This window comes from Leucopleurus acutus (assembly GCF_964270905.1).
Source record: "Leucopleurus acutus genome assembly, chromosome: 11".
In the NCBI taxonomy this organism is placed as follows: domain Eukaryota; kingdom Metazoa; phylum Chordata; class Mammalia; order Artiodactyla; family Delphinidae; genus Leucopleurus; species Leucopleurus acutus.
This window is the reverse complement of record NC_139152.1, coordinates 20,054,252-20,077,690: the sequence shown is the minus strand read 5'-3', so window position 1 is coordinate 20,077,690 and position 23,439 is coordinate 20,054,252. Positions and strand designations below refer to the sequence as shown.

The following is a 23,439-nucleotide window of genomic DNA, read 5'->3' as shown; positions in this document are numbered from 1 at the left end:
TGGAATAGCAGTAAAATGTTTTGAGAACTATAAAGTTATAAATATTTTATTTATATATGAATTGAAATGCATTGCCATGTTAAAGCATTCTTTGCACATATCAATACCCACAAAAAGGCTTAGTTGGATGTCAGATTTTATACTGCACTGACCAAAAATAACACAACAAAAATAAGTACTTCACATAGGTTTGCAAATTCAAGATTTTACAGAGGTAAATTGAGGATAGTGGTTAGTTATACCACTGGGGCAGTTATTTTTGTTTTGCTTATCTCTTTCTGTGTTAACATTCTTTTAAAATGTCACTGCATTTATAATTATTTGCTTTAACCATTTAGCCAGTTAATTATTTGTGAACCTAAGTGGTTGTTATTTGTACACGCCTTTTGGTCACCTCTCTTTTACTTGCAAATAAGCAAGCTCTTTGCTTTAACTATTTGTCAAATCCAATCACTTCTTTTTTTTTCCTCAGTCAACCTTATCTAAAGAGTAAAACTCTTTACTGCTTGCAAAAGGAGAATAATCCCAATATATTGTAAATTGTCAAGTGAGTTCTTTATAATTAAAGATTACTCTGCAATATACAATTTTTAAGGCATTTATCCCAACAGGGTTCAGTGGCCTTTGAGAATGAGCCACTATGTTGACAAATCTATCATCTAAATTGTGCAGCATTAATGAGAACTCCAAGCAGCACACTCTTACATTTTAATGTGGGTGGCAGTTTAAGAAAAAAAAAAAAAAACCACCAAAACAAAATACTGAATATGATTGAAGTTGATTTAAAAAAGGTCTGCCACCTGTGGATAAAAATGTGCATTACTCTGAACACATAATAATTAACCAGACTGAAAGGCCATGGCAAAATCCAGTGACTCTCTGAAATCAAAACCCTGGTTATTATTAGAAAAAAAAAAAAAAAACAGAAAAAGAAGGCAGTGATTTCACAGTAAATACAGATAATGGGTTTGTGATGCTACTTACCTGTACAACTAACCATCCATGCTCTATAGCTTAATCCACAGTTCTTTACTAACATATGGTATAATCCATTCCTGAAAGTACAGTCTTTGATTTGAATCCCTCATTTCTTAATTAATAACTCATTATGTGATCTTATATTTCCTGAATAGTTAAAATTTCTATATCTCATTCTTTCATAACCATTTATAACTCATTGTAGATCATCTGTTATTGTTGCACCTCAATCTCTTGAATAAGACTCCTTTTTCGATATACTTTCAGCTTAGTTTTCTCAAGTTAACCTTACAAGTAAAAACACCATGCATATTTAAATATAATAGCACTATATTCATAATTTCTTCTCAACTCAAAATTATTTGTTTAAATGCCTGACTATGCTTGATTGCCTTTATGCTCTACCTACAAATATCTAATCTCCATCTGAATAGTTTAACATAAAGTTATTAAGCTTATTTTCTGGGTGTTTCAAGTGTATGTACATATAATGCACTGGGGGAATTTTATTAGCACAATTTGAATTGCAGAGTTCATTTCAAAATGTACATCAGCTTAAGTAACATAATGCAGTCATTGTAGAGATGCTCCATTGTACTGGTCTCGGAACGAGATACTGCTACTTGAGTAGCCAATGCTGATCCACTTGAAGGAGACCTAAAACACTAGCCTGGAAGAAAATAATGGTTTATGTATTGTAGAATTCCTCTGGGCTATGGCTCTTAGCTTCTTGATTGATAAAGAATAACGAGAGAGATTCATTTAAAAAATCATAGAAAAATTAGAGTTCTATTACTTTTATTTAAAAGTCAGATGATAATAATATGTTTTAATCCTTTAAGAACAACTGCTTGAACATTGTTCTCTTATTCAGCAGTTGTTTGTAATAAAGAGGATTTTTCCTTCCAAATAAAATAATGCATGAACTGTTGACCAAAAGGCTTTAAAATAATGTATGTGAGCAGGCAATTGCTTATTTTTGTGTCTTTCTTTAGAATACTAAGCAACAAAGAAGCAGTTCTAACAATAATAATTTAATTTGAGAAAAAAACCTTGAACCCAAACAGTCTCCGTAGAACTTTTTGCATAATTAGGTTATATATCTTCTCAATGGAAGAAGTCTTGCCCACGGTCACATTCTGTAAATGAAAATACATTTTGCATAAATTAGTGAAGTTGAACTGCTGAGATTCTTTATAAAATGTAATAAATATTTCCTAATTTTTAAAGTAATTAGGAACCATAATTTTTAATTTTCTTTACTTATACATATATCTATTCATCTTTTAGAGAATTTAGAAAACAGTTGATACTTTACAGTGAATAATTGGTGCTTTATAATATGAAATGAAATGACATAATATAAATATGATGTTTGAACTGTAATTAGGAAATTTCATTCCCTCTTAATATGGTAAAGCTTTTTGATACAGTGTCATTTTAGGCATATTAAATCCGTGTGAAAGGAATGAACACTTTTCTAAGTATTTAGAAAAAAGTTAAATTTCTATACCGTTGCCAATATAAATTCTAGGAGGATTAAAGTTTTAAATTCTTAATAAAAGAAACTCTAGAGTATTAAGAGAGAGTGTTGGTGAGTATTTATATAAGTGGAGGGAAGTATTTATATAAGTGAGGGTGAGTATTTATATAAGTGGAGGGAAGTTATTTTTCAGCATTACACCAAAGGCAGAAATCACAAAGGAAAAATTTTGCTAGATTTGATCACAAAATTGTAAAATCTTCTTTGCATCTTAAATGATAGAACTGACAAACAAATGAGGAGCTGGGAAATGTATTTACAATATATTGGGTTTAATGATATACAATAAGTTGCCATTTTTGTTAAAACTGACTGTTGGCAATTTCATATGTTAATTATGAAATTAAAATATCAACTACTTACAAATTAAGGGAAAAATAGAGATATAATTTGAATATTCAGTTAAAAGGAGGAAATGAGATGGGGACTAAACATATAAAATGTTTTTTTGTAATAATTCGAGACACGCAAATTAATCGTGAGAACCTAGTTCATTTAGCAAATTGGCAAAGATTAAAAATGCACAATAACCAATGCTGAAGAGATTGCAGTGAGATGAGGCCTCTCATTTACTGAGGCTAGAAGTGTCCATTGTATTGCTGCACCAAAGATTCAGTTCATACAGTAGACATTAAAATTTGTTAATGTTGATGCGTGTGCTTCTAGTAAGTTATGTAATATTACATATATGTAATGTGTGTAGTAACACAAAATTTAAAATAAAAATATGATTTTGGGGCTTCCCTGGTGGCGCAGTGGTTGAGAGTCTGCCTGCTGATGAGGGGGACACGGGTTTGTGCCCCGGTCCAGGAGGATCCCACATGCCGCAGAGCGGCTGGGCCCGTGAGCCATGGCTGCTCGGCCTGCGCATCTGGAGCCTGTGCTCCGCAATGGGAGAGGCCACAACAGTGAGAGGCCTGCGTACCACACACACACACAACACACACACACACACACACACAAAATAATAATAATAAAAATATGATTTTGTTACAAAAATGGGCTCTGCATTAAAAAATGTTATGGTGTTTGTGTATGATAGAATATTAATTTCATGTAAAAATGTTGGAATGACATGAGAAAGCAGAACCATCATAAATATTCAAGAAATATTTGTTGAATGGATATGTGGGTGTCCGTGCCTGAACACACACACAGAGGTGTATATCATGCATAGGACAAAAATACTGACAGAATATATGCTAAAATAAAAAAATAAAATGCTCAAAAGCTAGATTACAGGATGACATCTGATTTTTAAAAATCTTCACCTTTTTAATTGCATGTATTAGATACCTTTCTTTAAGAAATACATCTTACTTTCATTTTAAGAAAAAATACGTACTATTTTTTAAACTAAAAACATAAGTATAGTAATCCATACATCAAGGAGATTTTCTCCTATGTTTTCTTCTAGTTTTACAGTTTGGGGTCTTATGTTCAAATCTGTTATTATCCATTTCAAGTTAATTTTTGTGAGTGGTTGTAAGATAGGGGTCCAAGTTTGTTTTCCTGCACGTGGTTATTCAGTTTTCCTGACATCATTTATAAAGAGACTATCTTTTTTCCATTTCTGGGCCCTCAATTCTGTTCCATTTTATGCCAGTACCATACTGTTTTGATTATTATAGCTTTGTAGTACTATACTAGTTTGAAATCAGGAAGTGTGATACCTCCAGCTTTGTTTTTCTGTCTCATGATTGCTTTGGCTGTTTGGGTTTGTTTGTGGTTCCATACAAATTTTAGGATTGTTTTTTCTATTTCTGTGAAAAATGGCCATTGGAATTTTGATAGAGATTGCATTAGTAATCCATAAATGTTTTTCTAATAGTAGCATTTCTGTATACATGGATTGCTATATAAACATATCTATAAATTCTTTATTCTAATTTTTTAATTGGAAAAAAATTTAGGAAGACCACAATGTTTTGCAGAATTTTCAGTACATTAAAGTCTACTTGGCCAGGATAATACGCTATAACACTGCCAACAAGTTTATCTGGGACTTACTCAGAAAATCCCAGTGGTAGATTTGGGGTTGTACTGCTTCAGAGTTGATCTGTGTCAGGTCATTGGACAGTTCTTCATGTTGTGACAACGTTTGCCTTCGTTTGAATTCCACTTGGTCCCACTGTCACTGAGAACAGTAACCCAGAAATAAGAGTTTTAGAATACTTGGAAAATTATTTCTGGCTTGTGTATAATGGACAAAAAGTATCATTTCTTATTAAGATATTCACTTTTGAAAACCATCCTTAAATTCTTCTACCGCTCACCTAGCATTTTCATAGTCCCTTTTTAAAAAATGAAGCAGTTACCTCATTGTTGTGAGCATAATTCATGTCTATGAATTCACAGATGTAACTGCAGTTGGATTTTTAAAAAGTTCTCCTGCATTTCTCCCTTTTTTTATTCTCACTTTCATAACCAAATCGCTCAATAAAAAGTGATTATTGGGGCTTCCCTGGTGGCTCAGTGGTTGAGAGTCCCTGCCGATGCAGAGGACACAGGTTCGTGCCCCGGTCCGGGAAGATCCCACATGACGCGGAGCGTCTGGGCCCGTTAGCCATGGCCGCTGAGCCTGTGCGTCCGGAGCCTGTGCTCCGCAACGGGAGAGACCACAGCAGTGAGAGGCCCGCGTACCACAAAAAAAAAAAAAAAAAAAAAAAAAAGTGATTATTACCATAAAATGATCCAGAAGATGAAGCAATTTATTAAAATAAAGTAAAATATACTTGATAGATTGTTCAAATGAACTCATCTTTTTGGATTAAAAAAATTATTTCACAAAATGAATTCTGTGTTCTTCCACTGTCCAACATACCTCTGATGGATACATGAAATTTGGTGTGTGACCATTGATTCTATTTTTAAATTCTATCTGTACTGATATTAAAAAACATAAACAAATATTTTAATTTTAGGAATAGGAATAACTTTTCAACAGTAAATAATACGTTTTGAAAAGAAAATGTATCCATTAAGACTAGCAATTTTAGAAAGGAGTAACACTTATTGAGACTTAACAGAACTCAAGATTTTGATAGACCCTTAAATAGCAAATATTAAAGTATTTATGTAATGCCATTGGAATACAGAAGGATAGGTAAACTAAACAGAAAAGGAAGGTCAAAGCTAATTTTAACCTTTGTATTTGTTTAGCAAACTATTGTATTTATTATATTTATCCCCTCATCTCTCTCTTCTGTTTTAAGGGTATTATTATTTAAGAGCAAGAAACTTTTATGTCAGAATACCCAAATTACATGAAAAATCAGACCTCAAGACTATCTGTGAGGCAGAAACAATCCAACTATTATTTCTGGTATAAAAATTTTTTTGAATAACATCATTTGCCCAGAAGCGGTTTTCCAACCTAATAACTCTTGGAATTACAATCTAAAACTTCAGGAGGGTTAAGGCTGTGTAACTACTAGAAAGTATAAGTGTGCAGGAATGTGACCAGAGGTGAAATCTGATTTAAAATTTCTTTGAGGAAGCTCTGGTTTGAAACAGTAGTCCTGAGAAAGTTAAGAATACTACATAGATAAATGTTGCTCAGCAAGCTTGTCTTAGTTAAACATATACTAAATACTTGCACAGCCATCTCCAAGACATTCATTAACTAGGGTTTTAATCTATTTTCTTGATTTTTAACCATCTGCTTCAACTCTCCTTGAACAAAATTACTCAAAATGCACAGAAATATGGTTCAACACATTCTATATTGGTTCGTCTTCTTTTTGGTAATTTACTTCATGAGGCATTTTGGAGGTGATGTGTGATACGCACCAAGTCTGTTGTTGGCAGACCCATTTGGGATGTGCCTCCCATCTTTCCACTCCAGTATTTTGTAGAAGTTGTGTCAAGAGTTGGTTGGAAAAGAAGGAGGCAGAAGGCATCTCTGTGTAGCAGTTATACCATCAACGTGCAAAGCACGGTGCTGGTTGTTGCAGAGGATGCAACAATACGTAAAATGGGATCCTGCGTCTAAAAACTGTGGTAAAGTACTGGGGTGTAGTTGGGGGTGAGTGTGGCAAAAGTACATGAGTCCCTCTGGTGAAAGGCAGAATGCCAAGATACATAGCTCACTTCTGAGTACTTCGCTTCTGAATGCTGTCTTTGGTATACATGCCGATGTTCTCAAGATGAGGTCAGCTTGCCAGTAGTTTAATCGTAGGCGTTTACTTTAACGTTTGGCTACGTAGAGAACCTGAACTCCACTTCTTTCAGAAACAACAATTTCAAATTTGTTGCCCCGCAATGTCTAGGAGAAACCCAATGGTGACAAATGATATTTTGCAGATATGGTTTGAGGGATATGCATTTCTTTTGAGATGCCCTGAAATCCACCTCTGAACTAAGCCAGGGATGCAGAGCTGTGTCCTTGCCTTCTGAAGACCCCAAGTAAGCGACTTTTATGACCTATGCTTTAATGTGGTGTCATTGGCCCTGATTGAGGGCTGCTGTAAGAGAGAGAGAGCCCCATAAAACTCATTATGCCTACCAAGAATTGTATTGCAGAAGTATTTCACTGCAACCTGGCATATCCATTCTATAAGACTACTTGGGAGAAAATTCTGACTCCTCTTATCAGATAATGCTCCTGATATATAATATTTATTTATTTATAGAAAAAAGTAGGTGCTGTATATCTAAAGCATGAATACATTTTAAAACTCTTTTTATACTTTTACTGTTCATCCTCTTTAATGCTTAAATCAATGTGACTAAATTTTTTAGTAGAAATGTCAGCTGAAGGGGGGGGTCCAAAGATATTAACTTATAAAATAAATACATCATGGGGATATAATGTATTGATACAGCATGGTGACTATAGTTATTAGACTATATTTATCTAATGATGCCTGTGTATTGTGTAACTGACCAGTGTTCCTTTAGTCATTCACTACTAAAAAACTTAGTGCCAAGTTTGGAATCTGCCTAGCCAAAGGTATAGACATTGATGGAATGTATTTACCATAATTGTGCCCTTCTTTTTGTTTTTACTTCCACCGTCTCATATACTTTTAACTGATATTCTCTGTTATATTTCATGTATCAGAGAAGGAAGAAGTTTCATGGGCAGGAAATGAAGGAGGGACACGCTGTGGACAAGAAGTGAGAATCCCAAAAGGCATAGCAAATACAGTAATATTTGAGGTGGGCCTTGAGTGGTGGAAACGAGGAGAGCTTGAGACAAGCATGAGCAAAGGTTCAGAGAAAAACTGTGTGGTTCAATTTGGCTCAGAAATATTAAGGCAGTAGTGACATAATCAGTCTGTAAATTTCAGATTGTTTAACTCAATCTGAGGAGCTTATGCATAATCTTATCTAATTTGATAAATAATAAGATTCCATTGTTTTTTTTCTTCCGTAAGAAAAATGTCAATATTTAGTATGCTTTGTCCACTACAACAAAGCTTTCTCTGGTATGTGGTATGGTATGGATTTGGGGGGAGGGGGAAATGGGGGCATTCAAAAGACCAAAAATAAAATGTAATATAAATTCCCCAATAGAAACTGTATAAATGCATTTAATGAGAGTAGGTGTTGGTAACCATGGCAAGTCTGATTAATACAAATTTGTTTTAATGATACTTCACTATAGAGCCTTACGGCTTACGTACTACCAAACTGTTTAGCCTGAGTCCACCAGCTAAGTTTTTTCTTATTTCTTTTCTTTTCTTTTCTTTTCTCTCTTTCTTTTCTTTTCTTTCTTTTCTTTTTTTCTGTTAAGCATGGTATTATAATAAGTAGATATTGTCATTGTATTGAGTATGTATTTTTTTAAAAATTGAGGTATAAATTGACATGTAACATTATATTAGTTTCAAATGTACAGCAAAATGATTCAATATTTTTATATATTGTGAAATGATCACCACAATAAGCCTAGTTAACATCCATCCCCATATGTAGTTACATTTTTTTTTCTTGTGATGAGGACTTTTAAGATCTACTCTTAGCAACTTTCAAATATACAGTACAGAATTATGTGTAAACTATAGTCACCATTCTGTACATTACATCCCCATTTATTTCGTTATAACTAAGTTATAAAGGATACCCTTCAGCTAACTTTTCTTCCAAAAATTTTAGTCTTATTGATTTAAGCCTTATAGAGGGTGAATAGTAAAAGTATAAAAAGAGAGTTAAAATTGTACTCTTGCTTTAGATATACTGCAGTTAATCTTTTTCTCTAAAATGTAGTATTTCCTGTTTTGTCACAGTCTCTATTTTAAATCTGACAAGAATATAGCTAACATATGTTGAACACTCATAAGCACTTTATAAGCATTTTACGTGTTTCAGCTTATTCAGCTCTCAGAACAATTCTATGAGGTAAGTTTTATTACTATCTCAATTTTGCATTTGGGGAAACAGAGGCACGAAAACATTTTCAAGTCTTGCTCAAGCTTACACAAGAGAATTAAAAGATGCCATCTGTATCTGAATCTAGACAGTCTTGTTCTAGAGCTTATACTCTTAATAGTATACTATTTAATGAACCCAAAGTTGAGGGAAGTTATTACCTAAATTTAATTTCTCTCCAAAGACTGAAAATATGGACTCCTTATTAACTTTCTAGATTTATCATCAGTTAGAACTCCAGCACTTTAGAAAGAGAAAGGAGCTAAGAAGCATGTGATCCACCGTACCATTCATTGCGGAAAACCTCTTTACAACAATATGATAGATAATTCCCCCTCCTCATTGTAGATACTTTAAATTAAAAGAAAAATTTAATGCGTCCCAAGAAAGTTCGTTCTACTTTGGAGCAGCTCTGTTAGAAAAGGATACCACCCTAAATCATCTCTTCTCCCCTTCAACATAATTTTTATACCAATTAGACATGAATTAAAACATATTGGTTAGCAGTAAGTGTATTGTAATAATAATCATAGTTAACATTTATTGAGTACTCACATGTGCTGACACTTTTCAATGCTTAATGCTTTCCATGGATTAACTCTTTGACCCTCATTAACAATATGGATACTGAGTGAGAGGGAGGTCAAGTAATTTGCCTGAGTTCACAATTAATAGTGAAAACCAAATTTCTATCCCCATACAACGCAGTACCAAACTCAAGCTGTCTCCTGAGTTACCTTTCATCCATCATGCTCTTTCTCCTCAGGCAACCCCATCTCTTATCATTGAATCAACGAAGAAAACCTCTTGATGCCTTTGGAGTTTACCTCCTTTCTGCTGAGACAGCTTTTTCTCTGTCACTTCCTACCCACTCCCCGTCACACTACCCTTGCCACCCCTACTCTCCCAAGTTACTGTTTGTGTCAGCGAGGTAGGTCTTTTCAAGTTGTCTTTCCCCTAAGTGTTTATTATTTCTATTTCTCTATCTTTGCACCTGTGATTCTACTTGGATTTTTCTTTCTTTCTTTCTTTTTTTTACTCTCATCTCACTTTTTAACCTCCAATTCATCTTTAAAGTCGAATTTAATGCCAAACTTCTTCAAGATGAGTTCGCTGTAAAGAACAAGCAAAATAAAGTCTCCCCACCTTGCTAAAAACTTATTTTATAGAATTATGGAATCTAAGGCATGCAAGATGACACTAGACAGTATTTAGGCTGGTTCAACTTCATAACCATTGCAGAAATTCTTTTGTATCATTATTTATAGATCATCATCAAATTTGAATGTTTTTAATGATGTGTATTTCATTACTTTTCAAATCAGTCAGATTCATTGTTTGACACCTCTGTTACTTAGAAAGAAAGTTTTTCCTTTTAACAAGTCATATTTTCCCTCCCAGTAACGGCTTGTTATTGATCATAGCTCTTTCATTTAATCAATTTCATTGATTGTATTCCACTTAGCACTTTGTAGTATGTTAATTATGTGGTTCTCGAGATCTGTCTCTTCGGTAAGTCTGAAAACCCATTTTAGTTAGAAATAATTTTAGTTAGAAATAATAATTTATACTTTTCTATTTCACTCAGTGCCTTATATACTTTTTAGCACAGACTAGGTATACAGTAAATAATAAACAATGCATTGAACTATGCTAATAGTTCAATATATGTGCCTATTTATATGTGTGTATTATATATGTATAATTATATAAATCAAAGTGGATTTTTTGTGTTAACCTGGCATTTACACACAATAGTAATAGTGCCCAAGGATAGCTAGAGTAATCCCTAACAATTGTGAAACTTATTGTCTCTCTCTGTCTCTCTCTCTGTCTCTCTCTCTGTCTCTCTCTCCCTCCCCCCCTCTACACACACACACACACACACACACACACACACACACACACGTTTTCACTTGGAATGTATGGGATGCCAAGTCCCTAAGGTGTCCAGCACACTTTTATATCGTAATTTTATGACAAATATTTCAGATATTTTGATAAAATTTGCTATTTAAGAAAGACTACTAGAAATCTAGATCCATTACCTGTTGAATGGAAACCTAGATAAGATAGTGTCTTAACTCCTGGAGAGGTGGGCTAGAAGAGTGGTTAAGAGTGGAGCTTTTGGGCTCAGCAGTCCTTGACTGCTATTAACTAGCAGTGAGATCCTGAACAACTTCCTCAATTTCTTGTTGCTCAGTTTTTCCATCTCTAAAATTGAGATAATAGTACCTATTTCGTAGAGATTTGAGCATTAAATGGATTGGTGTATAAAGTACATAGAGCACATATCTAGACTTCAATAAATGGTGTTACTGCTAACAAGCACTCACCTAGTATCTGAAAGAAACATTGTAGCTAAGATAATATAAGAAGTAGCTCTAATGATCTCTAGTGATCAAATTTACTTTAGTTATTTTACAAAACTCCATAGATCTTAATTTTTTTAAGAGAAATTCTTATGATTTTTCTTTTCAGTGGAACAGCTAGTTCAAGAAACTTTACTGTTTAGACATTTTCTAATATTGGTTTAACCTTTCTATGTGTTTAATATTTCTAGTATTTGCTTAAGCAAATAATATGTAACTATTTTGATATTATTAACAGTGTTATTATTGGAAAATGGCTAAATCCTCATTCTCAACTTATTTTTGACTGCTGAAGAAGTTAAAGCTACAAATATATTTAACAGTGTCAAAGGAGTTTAGTTTTATAAGCCAATAATGATAAAATGCTAATATGATGTTTTATAGCACTTTACAGTTTTTAAAGTGCTTTCTTACGCGTTATAAAATGCTAACATAGTAATTCTCATTTATAGTTACTACTCAAATGTAAACCGTACAGCCCATTTTCCTTTTATCAGCTGAGTCTGGCTAAATTCAGGGAACTTTTAGAGGCCATGGGCTTTAAAAATAAAATTTAAAAATATATTCAGAGCCACCGGTTGTACAATTAAAAGCACTGTCACCTGACTCCTTGTGTGGGAAGCTGGAAAAAGGACTAAATAAATACTGGAGCTTCAATCCTGTCAATCTAAAATTTAGAATCTAAATTATAACATAGAGAAACCAAAAGTCACCCGGAAAAACTTGGTGTATCATTTATGTATACATATATATGTAGTGTATGTAAATGTATATAATAAACATAGGAAATTATTATTTTGAGAAACATGGTTTCTCCAAAAATGCAAAGCACAAGATCAAATGAGAAAATGATTAAAAACTCAAAGATGCTGATTTGGAAATTTTGTTTTTCCTAAGGACTTTCTCTGACTTTTTAATTAACTTGAATACCCTTCTCTGCAGGAAAGAAGTAATTAGACTATGGTTCCAGGTATAAGGTAGCTGACCATGACTTTCTGTACCCACAAAGCAAAGCCGGCCACCCATACTTATGAAAGCCCTTTCCCTTCTCTTCACACTTCCAAAGGGTTAACAGAGAAGTGCTCTGCTGTACTGCTGATGGTTTTCTCCACGGAAAGCCCAGTGGGCTCTTTCAAGGGACTCTAAACAATGAGCTCAGTGAGGCTGTTCTGTCTAATTACTCAAAGGCAGGGATGCTAAAGAGGAATTAATGACAGTTGACAAGTGCAATTAATAATTATAGCAAAGCCGGGAGTCATGCAGCAGGCAGATGACAATAACGGGGTAGCTGTACATGGCAGCTTTCATTGGTGTGTGCTCTGTGTGTGTGTTTAAAGTGAGAGGCTTTGTGCAGGATGGGCCACACTTCATGCTCACAGGGTAGAAACTATAATTCAGCAACTCTAATGGATCAAGTCAGTCATATTCTCATTCATGCTCTCTCCCTCTCTCTGCTTTTTTACTCTCTCCCCTCCCTCCTTGCTTTCAGCTCTTCCAATTTGGTGAAAGAAACATAGTGTAACTCAAACAAAACTTTAACAGGAGAGAGCTACAGTTTAGCTTGCAGCATCAGCTGGTGACAAAGCTACTTAAAATTCCTGGTGGGCAACTGGGAGGAGAAGGGCCGGGAAAAGGCGGTCGCAGAGGTGGGATTTCCATATCAAAGGGCAAGACTTTGGCTCTGAATGGTAATTAAAGTACCCCGATTTCATCTTTGTGGTCAAGTCATGAAAGGGGAAAAAAATTAGAGAATTCTTCACTCCCTTCAGACTCCAGAAAGGAAAGCCGTAAATTAAATGAAAGTTGAGCTAAAAGGTGTCTAACATTTCAATCTTTGCATCTAATAGAAGCTATGATTTTTCTCAAGCATTTATTCAGTTCACATCTTCATTCTGCCCTGATTATGAAGGATATAATGTCTGCTTACATTTATTGTGCACATGTCTCGGGCTTCCTGAGTTTGCAAAGGATATCAGTTTTCATTACGCTGCCTTGGCGGCCCAGTCATTGGGGAAGCGTTTGTACACTTTGAGCAAAACTAACCTGCTTTAAGAATTACTTCTTCAGGTAACCAAGAAAACATACGCTGATGCCACGTTCACTTTTAGATAGCTGTTGCTATGACTTAGCGAACACTTGTATCTCAGAATGCTGCAGGTTTGACGTTTATTTGCTATAAATTGTGCCTCTTCTTTCCTTGACTGCTGCAGCCATTTTACTGTCTCTTCTTCAACACTCCCATTTCCAAGGTCATTGCCTTGTGAAATAATTATTTCAAATTGAAGTATGGGACGTATAAGCAGTTTCACGTTTGTTAAAGAAGAATGCCACTTATGTTCTGGGAAAGAAGGACTTAGAAATCTTATTTCATTTTTTTTGGATGAGATGTAGAAATCTTATTTCATTTTTTGGATAAGATGTTAAACTTGGACCTACCTCTCTATTCATTAAAGATCACAGAGCTTTTTTTTTTTTTTTTTTCCCCCAAAAGAGCCCAGAAGCCTGGCCAAACTCCAATGTAGATAATTACATTCCACCTACCTAATTCCCTAGCTGCTTTAATTGGAAACAATTCCACTGTACTCTCCATCCCCCTTACTTCTTGTCCTTAAACTGCTTTGTAGCTTCTAAGACATCTTTCACAAACTACCATAGAGCTTCCACCCACAAAGTACTGTTTTGGATTTGGGGTAAGATAAATTATACAGCCATGGATTAGTACTTAAAGGTTTGCTCAAAACAAAACACAAACACACAACTCTAACTGAATTTCAACTCACCTTCTACAGGTACCTGGGACCCAGTGTGCTAAGTGCAAAGCTGTTTTCATAAAAATAATTAGTCCATGAATTCTCAAGATGATATTGCCACTAAAAGGGCAAAACTTGGTTTTTAGGAGGTAGAAAAGCTTATCCTTTGGATGCACAAAGCACAGATACATATACAGTAAATATACAGTATATCTGGTATTTTAAAATTTCACAGGGGGACTTTAAGGGAAAAATTATAAAAAGGTTCACTGGGGAGGATGATAATGAAAAAAATATTGAGAGACACTGATTTAAGCCTGTAAACACCTGTGTTTATTGACGGTGTACGAGAGGAAGAATGGCAGAGGCCAGGAGAACCCACCTCCATTCTTTTTGCCTTGCTTTCTTTTCTTGTTTCTCTTCATTTGTTATTGAAGTCTTTGATACGGACGAAGAACCAGTGTGATCTATTCCTCTGTTTCTTACCTCTTCTTAAAGAGTAACATGGTTGGACCAGTGGAGTACAGTAATGAATAACTGAGGAGTTATACACTAATGAAAGCACTTAATAGAAGGAAGAGCAATCAAATTAAAGCCCAAAGGAGAAAGATCACATTAACATTGAGTATAATATATTACATCCTGACTTAGAATTATCATTGGAAAGATAGTAGGAAATATTAGTTATATATATACTTTGAGCAAAAATATACATTATCTTTTAGACGTTAGTAGTTAAAGAAAAAAATTAAAAGAATACTAATGGATTGGATATAGTGATACATTTGCTAACTTGCTCTTCCAAGAGAGTGTACCGACTCTGGGACATCACAAAACGGTTAAGAATATTTAAAAACTGTGGCTAGATGAGACCCTTAGTCCATCTAGTTCAGTATTGTGCAGTGGCACCAAGAATGTGTTTTATGGATACATTGTTACCCTATAGGTCAAATAGAAAATGTTGACAACACCCAAATAACTAACTGTAGCTTGGGAAGCAGTGGATGATGATGACGGTGTTGGTCATACTTATGTGGCATGAACTCTGAGTCAGGAGCTGTTTAAGCATTTTACTTACACTAACAAATTTAATTCTCTCAAATACCCTGAGGTAGTTACTTTTTCCGTCATCCCTATTTTTATAGATGAGGAGGTTATGGCACAGATGGTTGAGTAACTTGCCCAAGAACTAACTTTGAGTTTAAGGATTACAATAGCACATCCTCTATAAAGCTTTATTAGGGCTTTATAATCCCCTCATTTTTACTTCCATTGCCTTAGGAAGGATTAAATACCATGATAAATAACAGAAAATATAATACTGTCTCTTCATAGGAAATATGGGGTTATTAAGGTTTTATGAAATAGCCTTTTTTTATATATATAAATGTATGTATTTATTTTTGGCTGCATTGGGTCTTCGTTGCTTGCATGGGCTTTTCTCTAGTTACGGCGAGCAGGGGCTACGCTTCATTGCGGTGTGCGGGTTTCTCATAGCGGTGGCTTCTTTTGTTGCAGAGCACGGGCTCCAGGCACGTGGGCTCAGTAGTTGCGGTGCACAGGCTTGTTGCTCTGCGGCACATGGGATCTTCCCGGACCAGGGCTCGAACCCGTGTCCCCCTGCATTGGCAGGCAGATTCTTAACCACTGTGCCACCAGGGAAGCCCTGAGATAGTCTTTTTATTTTCCCTTCCAAAGACAAAATATCTTCAAATTTTTACTTTAAAACGTGCAGCACATTCCTTTTATATGATAACCCATTCAATTATTTTGGGACTTATTAAGTCAATCTTAAAAGATATCCATATGGGAATTTCCCATTCCTCTTATGAATAGACACTGTATTCTTGCTTCTCTTTCGTTTTGCCCTTCCCATCTTTGCCTTAAAGGCAATGAAAATCAAATGACTTGGGGACTTCCAGAGATGAATAAGGATCTATTATGTCTTTTCTACCATTTCTAGTTCTGGGTTTTCTAGATAAGTTTTCATGTGTGGATCCTATGTTGATATAAATAACTAATTAAAGAAAGGTAAGATCTTAGATCCTTTTTGAATTACCTGCAACCTTACAGAATAAAGAAGTAAAAAAAAAGGTGTACCTGTGTTTCTCCAATCCTGTCTATGAGGAGCTGGGCGCAAATTCAAATAATTATCTTACTTGCAAACAAAAGTTTGTGTATGAACTGCTTGGTAGGGACACACTTGCCTCCTGTCTCCTGGCTCTCTCTTTGTTCCCATTTCTTTCCTTTTTTCTTTTTTTGTCTTTCTTTTCTTATCTCAGTGTCTCTATGTATCTGTCTTGTTTCCTAGCTCAAGTGCATCATTTTCTGCTATTGTGCTTAAAAAACTTGGCTGCAGGGGCTCTGAAATGAATAAAAATGTAATCCTCACTATGCCCATTGTGCGTTCTCATTTGTTTTTGCTGTATCGATTTATCAGCGGAGGGAAATTACTTGCTGGAAGAGAGGATGCCAGTCAGAATGACATTTATTTCATAGTACAAGGAGGCTCTCCAGCGTGTTTCCATGTAACCCAGATATTGGAGCTGTAAAAGGGCTTGTAACAAGGTTTAGTGCTATGATTAGATCGTGTGGAGCACCTTGCTTTCATAACAACGGGCACTCTGCAGGAGCGAGGGCCTCGGGTTATGGTCAACCCTTCTTTTTTTTAAACATAGACACAGAATTCAACAATTCCCTCTCCACCTAAACTGTTTCTGTTCCAAAAGCCAAATCTTGCAGACTTACAAGAATAAAAGAGGTATATTTTTAGATGCCTAAAGCTTTCATAACATAAAATTAAATGCAAAAATAGATGAAACACTTGCCTATTAATCCCCTTAACTTTTTTTGGCCTTTTCCCCTTTATTTTAGAGAAGTTGTTCCATTTTAATTCACCAAAGCAAATCTTTTCATTCAGTGATTTTAAGTTACCTGTGCTCAAGGTTACCAATTACCTGTGAAACCAAAAACATTCTCTATGTAAAAACTAAGGCAAGTGTGGCAAATTGTAACAGCAATTGTTTTTGGCTTAGATACTTAGAGGTAAAATTTCATAGGTCTTTGTTTTTATTCTCGTAAGCCTGGAATTTAGGAAATTAACATGTTTCATTGTCTTCCGAATTTTTCATAGAGCTGATACAATTGGAATTTGTCATAGCCATTTTTTTTCCTCTATGATATGAGAGAAATGAGTCCATTTTCTCGGGAATGTGTTCATTTTTATGAATATATAGGAGACGTTTTCTTTTTTCCCCCCCTTTTCTCACTGTTGAGATTTGTTATTTTGTAATGTTGAGATTTATAGAATGGGAAACAAATAGTAAACTTAAGTTGGTAAATTAAACAAAAACCTGTACTTCTTTTTTTAGCAGTACTTCCTTGAAGAACTGGGTTTGTGATGCTGAGATATATTGCGCTCCGATAGGATATATGCCTTGTAGATTCCTTTTTAAAGGATTTGACCAGTGGAGTTCCATAAGGACTGGGATCTCTCCTTAAAGTAGACTGGAACTTTCACTCAAATTTAGATGTAGAGTATAATATAGACTGTCAGACTTGAAGAGACAAGGCAATACATGTGGTAGCTATTTTATTACAATTTATTAAATATAGAGAGTACTTGTTTTTTGGAATTCAAAGGGGTCATCTAAATATTGAGCGAGGGAATAAAAGAACTTTCTGCTATTCTAAGTCATATCTCTGACATACAGTTCGAGACTGCTGTTGTTCAATGTTTGTATGCTTTTGGCTGTTAATTAGACAAACATTAAAATTTTATCAGCTCCATAAAAAATTAGGATAAGAATGAACCAAGTTAATTTCCTAAATACTAGGTTTATAAGGATAATAGCTAAGGCCTGTTATTTATCTTGAGGAAGTACAGTATGTTTAATTGTACAAATCTTAGTAGAAGTGAGTTTTTGTGTGAGTCTCAGCTGACTCACTCAGCCTCCTTCTGCTACCCAAACAGTGTACAGTTCTCTTTTGAGTCTTCCAATACAGAACGATATAGCTGCCAACTCCAGGAGATTTAGTCCTGGATTTTTACTGTAATACTCAGATGTTAAGTTTAACTAGAAAAGATTACAGGAATTACAAAGGACAAGTAATATGGAATCTGACTTTTCACATTTTGAATGGAAAAGACCTTCAGTATGAGAGCCAGTATACTGTACGCAGAACTGTGGGCCTGCCTCTGTTAAGTGCCTTTCAGTTCGAATTGTTGGGAATGCCCAGGGGAAAGGTAGGACATTTAAATTAAACGTATTAGACCTTGGCATACATCCTTGGAATTGTAAATCTATTTGGGTACCTTCAGTGATAATTCTTAGTGAACTTACTTTGTACCTTTGAATGAGTTGACACCCTTAATGACTAAGCATAATATTTTAAAAGCTAAATTAAAATGGAGTTTTGAAAAATCCAATTGTCCCTGTTATTCTTTCTTGAGCTTTTTGAATTCCAAGATGTTTCAGAACTTCAAAGGGAAATGCTGCTGCCTTTAGATTTTTAACAAAATCCTACAATGGCTGAACCTTTCAGCAAATCTGTCAGCTTCTCTGTTCCAAGGACAACTGCAGTGTCATTTTCTGTTCCTGCTGATATTAATGGAAAACCAACCTTTTGACATGTTTAGGCTGTGTCTCAAAAGTTTTCTATCTCTTACGGGGGTAATAAAGGTTAGAAATCACCAGCTGCAAGTGATTTGTGTCTTGACTAAAATCCCTTCCATGAGCCTCGCTTGGAATATGTAGACGTAGATACTGTGATGATGATGTCAGATGTGCTATGTGAATAGCATATTATATTGGGGAAGACATTGCCTCATAAATTTATATATATACACACAGAACAAAACTTTACTATCACAGACTTTCAACATTCAGTTTGTGCTACTGACAGGAACTTCATTCTACCATACTTCAAACTAGACGTGGTTTTGAAAATAGGCAGTTTAGATAGATTTCTGAAGTCTTATATCTTTGTGATTTAACTATTGTTTCCTAACTTCTATGATCTCTAATTCACTGAATTTAAAGGCAGTGCTCGGTCAAGTTTAAACTGGACATATGCCTACTTCTCTATCTTAAGGAACAGGGTTTCCTTGTGGTCTAAATACCACAATACCATTTCCCTTTTTTTTTTTTTTCTGTAGGAAATTAACTTGAATAGAAAGGGAAGAAAAGCACTAGTATCAGAAGTAAGTACCAGAACAAAAGTGGTCTTAGAGTACTGAGTGAAATAAAAGACCATTTAATTTGAATGTGTTGGTAGTTTTTTAATGGTGAGATACTGAGGTTAAATGTACAAGCGTGGGATCTGTTTTATGTCAGAGAGGTGGTTTCCAGCTGCAGTGGTTCATTCTAGGCTGATCAATGGCATGTTGGCCTGGGATCTCACCCCCACTCTTTGCAATGCCATGTGACTGTGAAGCAACGTATGTGAACTTGCCTGGTTGACAGCTGTCAACTGTAAATGGCCATATGTAATGATGAGTAAAGTTGTTGTCAACTGTCAATAGGCCATATGTAATGATGAGTCAAGTTACAGGCTGCTGTCTGATTAGATGTAAGAATAGAAATAAGAAGCAACGCTGAAACCTGCCTCTGAAAGGTCTAAAACAGGTATGCTTCTTTTTTGAAAAGGAGCTTGTGTGATACATCACTTACATACCCCTATTCCTCTATAGACCCCATTTCTCTGTAGCTATATAAGATAAATTTTGCTCATCAATACTGACTCTCAACTGAATGGGAGAAGTCTTATCAACCTTACAAATCAAGGGCCAGGGTGAGTGATTGCACGGTGGAACATTCACATAGGAGGGCGTTTGGTTTGCAGGGTAAATAGAAGCCTATGAAAGACCTCTTTGTAGTCACTCTTCCCTCCTCGGTACAGAGAAGACATTTCATTCAAGACTAAGCGTTTACTAAGCACTGTTCTGTGCAGGGTAGTGTGATGGGCAAGTGTGAAAGTATTGCTTTGGGACAAATGTTATTGTCAATCCAGAGAGATGATCAATGGCATAGCCGTCCTGGACCCATGCGGCTGTGCAAGCCATCCTTTGGCATCTTTTCTATTGAAGGGACATGTTTTTAACTACCAGCTCCACAAATGATCACTCTTGTGTGATGTCTTAGCCTTTCTCTGAGCACCACCTGCCTTTGATCATTTTAACAAAAAGATCCTCTCCATGATGTCCTTTGAGGCTCCCATGCATTCACCAAGAACAAAATATTCTGGAAAAGATAAACGAGCAACCTTAACCAAGTTAGAAAGAAAGGCTCTGGAGACACACAGACAGACAGACATAAAGAAGCGACAGTCAAATGATGACTGTCAAGGAGAGAGGGAGAGTGGGCCTTGCAAGGCTAAACAAAAGAAAAGAAGAAAGAAGGAAAGAAATCAACTTCCTAGTTCCTCCTCCTGATACAGCAAAGCAATGGGTTCCAACTGTTTGTGCCTCAGCTCCCTCATGGCTACAATCTACTTACCTCAGAAATACCTCTCTGAGCCTGGTGTTCGGGGAACCACACTAAGAATTTGCTCTCCAGAGGCAAATCACCACGTGCCAAACCTGGATCTCCTCTGCAAGCCTCCTGTCCAGGTCCCACAAATGTGCTTCCTGAAAATTCTGTTCATCCGATTCCTCCTCCCCTGGAAAGGGAGGGCCAACACAGTTCCTTCTCAACCATTTATTTTCTGACAAATTCGGTAAAACTTCATCTTGAACAATTAGCTCCAGAAAGACTTTTCCCAGACCCTAAACGTTAAGAGACAGTGTGGGAAATGGTTTTCTAGAAACTGACTCTTGCTTTTGTTTGTTTGCTTTTTGAAATGCCGTCAAGAGCTCCTTATTGCTTTCCAGTAAAGACTTAATATGCCCACAAGGCTCTGCTTCTCTGATGCCTATTGACTTCCCCAGCCTTATCTTACAGTGCTCTCTGCTTCAACCACTCTGATCTTTCCTTCCAGTCCTCCAGGGCCCCCAAGCTCTTTCCTGCCCCAGGCCTTAGCACGAAATCTTCTCTCTCTGTCTCTGTCTCTATCTGTTTGTCTGTCTCTGTCTTTTCTCTCTCTCTGTCTCTCTCTCTGTCTCTTTCTGTCTCGGCCTCTGTCTCTCTCTTTGTCTTTCTGTCTCTGTCCCTGTCTATGTCTCTCTCTCTCTCATGCTTTCTAACCACTCTCACTCTGTTCTGAGTGAACCCTTAGGCATCAAACAGATTTCATTTCGAGCCTGACTTCTTCAATGAGCCTTCCCTCAGTCTGCAGTCTAGATACGGTTCCCTTACTATCCGTCCTCATAGCACCTTCCTTTCCACCAGAACTGTCTTACTCTGGAATTCCATACTCATCTTTTTGTGTTTAGTGGATTAATGTTCATCTCCCTATCTTGGAACTATGAGGTCCAAGCAGAGACCAAGGCTTCCTTTCTCCCCTGGATATCCCTACTCCCCAGCACAACGTTGGCACACAGCAGACACTCGGTAAATCGTTCTGTGCTAACGACTGCCCCTTCTGTGGCATCTCCAAAACTAAATCACTGTTTTTGTTGCTAGCTGGTGCATTTCTCTTTTCTTGAGGGACAGGCATGCTTTTTATTATTATTATTTCTAATGCTCTCTTTATATGCCATCATATTTCTGTTTTGAAAATGACTGGTAGGAATCTTGTATTTTTTTAATTCCCATTTGCTAGAGCTTCTCTTAGGTTTTGGCATGACTGTTTCATAAATCCCCTCTTCTTTTGTCATTTACCTATGGTCTTTTTACTTTGGGTTTCATTATAAGCTATCTCAAAGCTTTTTGGAAATATTTCTATGATAATAAATAAGTGAGGTGAATCGAGCCCAGGCAAACCCATTTCCCTACAATTAGAGTGGTGTTGGAATACTTTATCCTGTACTAAACATGGCCCCAAAAGAATTTTATGGGTTTTTTTTTCTCAATTTGTGGGAAACATTTAAAAAATATCTTTTACTTTGCACCTGTACACTACTTCTCTTCCAAGAATATTTAAGCTTTAAGCACTTTCCAATCATTACTTGATTAGCTGCCAACATGTCAGTGTTTATAATATGGAGGAACTGAGGCAAAAAGAGCCAAAATTTCAAGATTAAAAAAAGAAAGTTGATAACATGAGAATGTATTCCTGGCTCTTAGTCTCTTGTGGTTTCACTCAGGTGGTATGATGCTAGGCTGATAATCATTGATGTGGAATTATTATTTTAATTTCCTTGAGCCTTTTTTAGTTTGAAACATTGAAGTTTTATATGACTGACAATGACTGATACGACCGTCATAAAATGTTTTACTTCAACAGTCTTTTTGAAAAATCGGTGTTTATGTAATTTGAGAAAATCAACAGGAAAAATGATATTCAAAAAAATTGAAATAAGCAATTTTTAATAGTCAATGTGATGTGACACCTATGTAGACATTTTATGAGAAATATTATTCAAATACAAGGTTCAACAAGACTAAAACCAAAATTTTCAATATATATGCACACCAGTTGTGTAATGTTGAAGGCATAGATTTCATGGCCAAAGACTGAACTTGGCCCAAATCTGAAATGTTCACTTAATGCTAGACAATGATATTAGTGTTGAGCAGATGAACTAATAAACACAAAATACTTGATACATATATAATTCTGCATTGGAGCCATTTTCTCTTTTGGTTAAAAAGAATGTCGAATTTTTCAAAGGTTAAGAGAAAAATATCTAAAATGGACATTTCCCTCTCTCTGTCACTAAAGGCAGAGGAAGCCAGCAGAGTACAAAGCTGCTTCCATTTGCCTTATATGCATCTCTAGACTCCATTACTACCCACATGTCTCAAATCAACCCGTGGGAAGCCATCTTTATTTAGGCTGTAGCAGAGCACACCTGGGTTTTCTTTCCACCCCGGTCTACTCTAAATTATACGGCAAGCCCATAGCCTCAAGATTAGGGAAGTACAATACAACAAGCAAAGTGGGAGAGCTTTCTTCTTCCCCTGGTTCTCCCCCCAGATATGGAAAACAATGATTGGTATAAAACCATCAACCTTTACACCAACTTGGCTACAATTCAGAATTGAAATCTTCCCAACATCGTTGGACGGTCATCTTGGTCAGTTTGCAAATTGCTAAGTTAAATGGCTTGAGCTCAGATTAACTTCAGAACCATTATACAAGAGACATGTAGATCATAAATGGAAAAAAAACCATGGTTGGTATTTTTGGCTCCTTCAAAATTACGAATCTTTCTAGTCAGGTGGAAGCTCCAAGTATAGTTAGATGGAGAAACTATTACTAAATAATACTGGGACCTTACTCTCTGGGGTTATGTTAAGGGGCTTTCAGTATATACAGTTATAATTATGGATATACTTTAAAAGTATATAATAACCACATGTATACTTAATGAAAAATC

General features: G+C 35.8%; 1 protein-coding gene across 7 annotated transcripts in view; it reads left to right on the top strand.

Moving 5' to 3' along the window:
• The window catches only part of SOX5 (SRY-box transcription factor 5), a 994,587-nt gene that overhangs the window by 273,453 nt on the left and 697,695 nt on the right, over window positions 1-23,439 (top strand). The window contains exon 5 of one of the 7 annotated variants that reach the window (XM_082849630.1): window positions 6,827-6,928. The exons of the other annotated variants lie outside the window; for them this stretch is intronic. The gene's annotated coding sequence lies outside the window, so the exon portion shown is untranslated. The remainder of the gene's footprint in view (window positions 1-6,826; window positions 6,929-23,439) is intronic. 7 annotated transcript variants of the gene reach the window in all.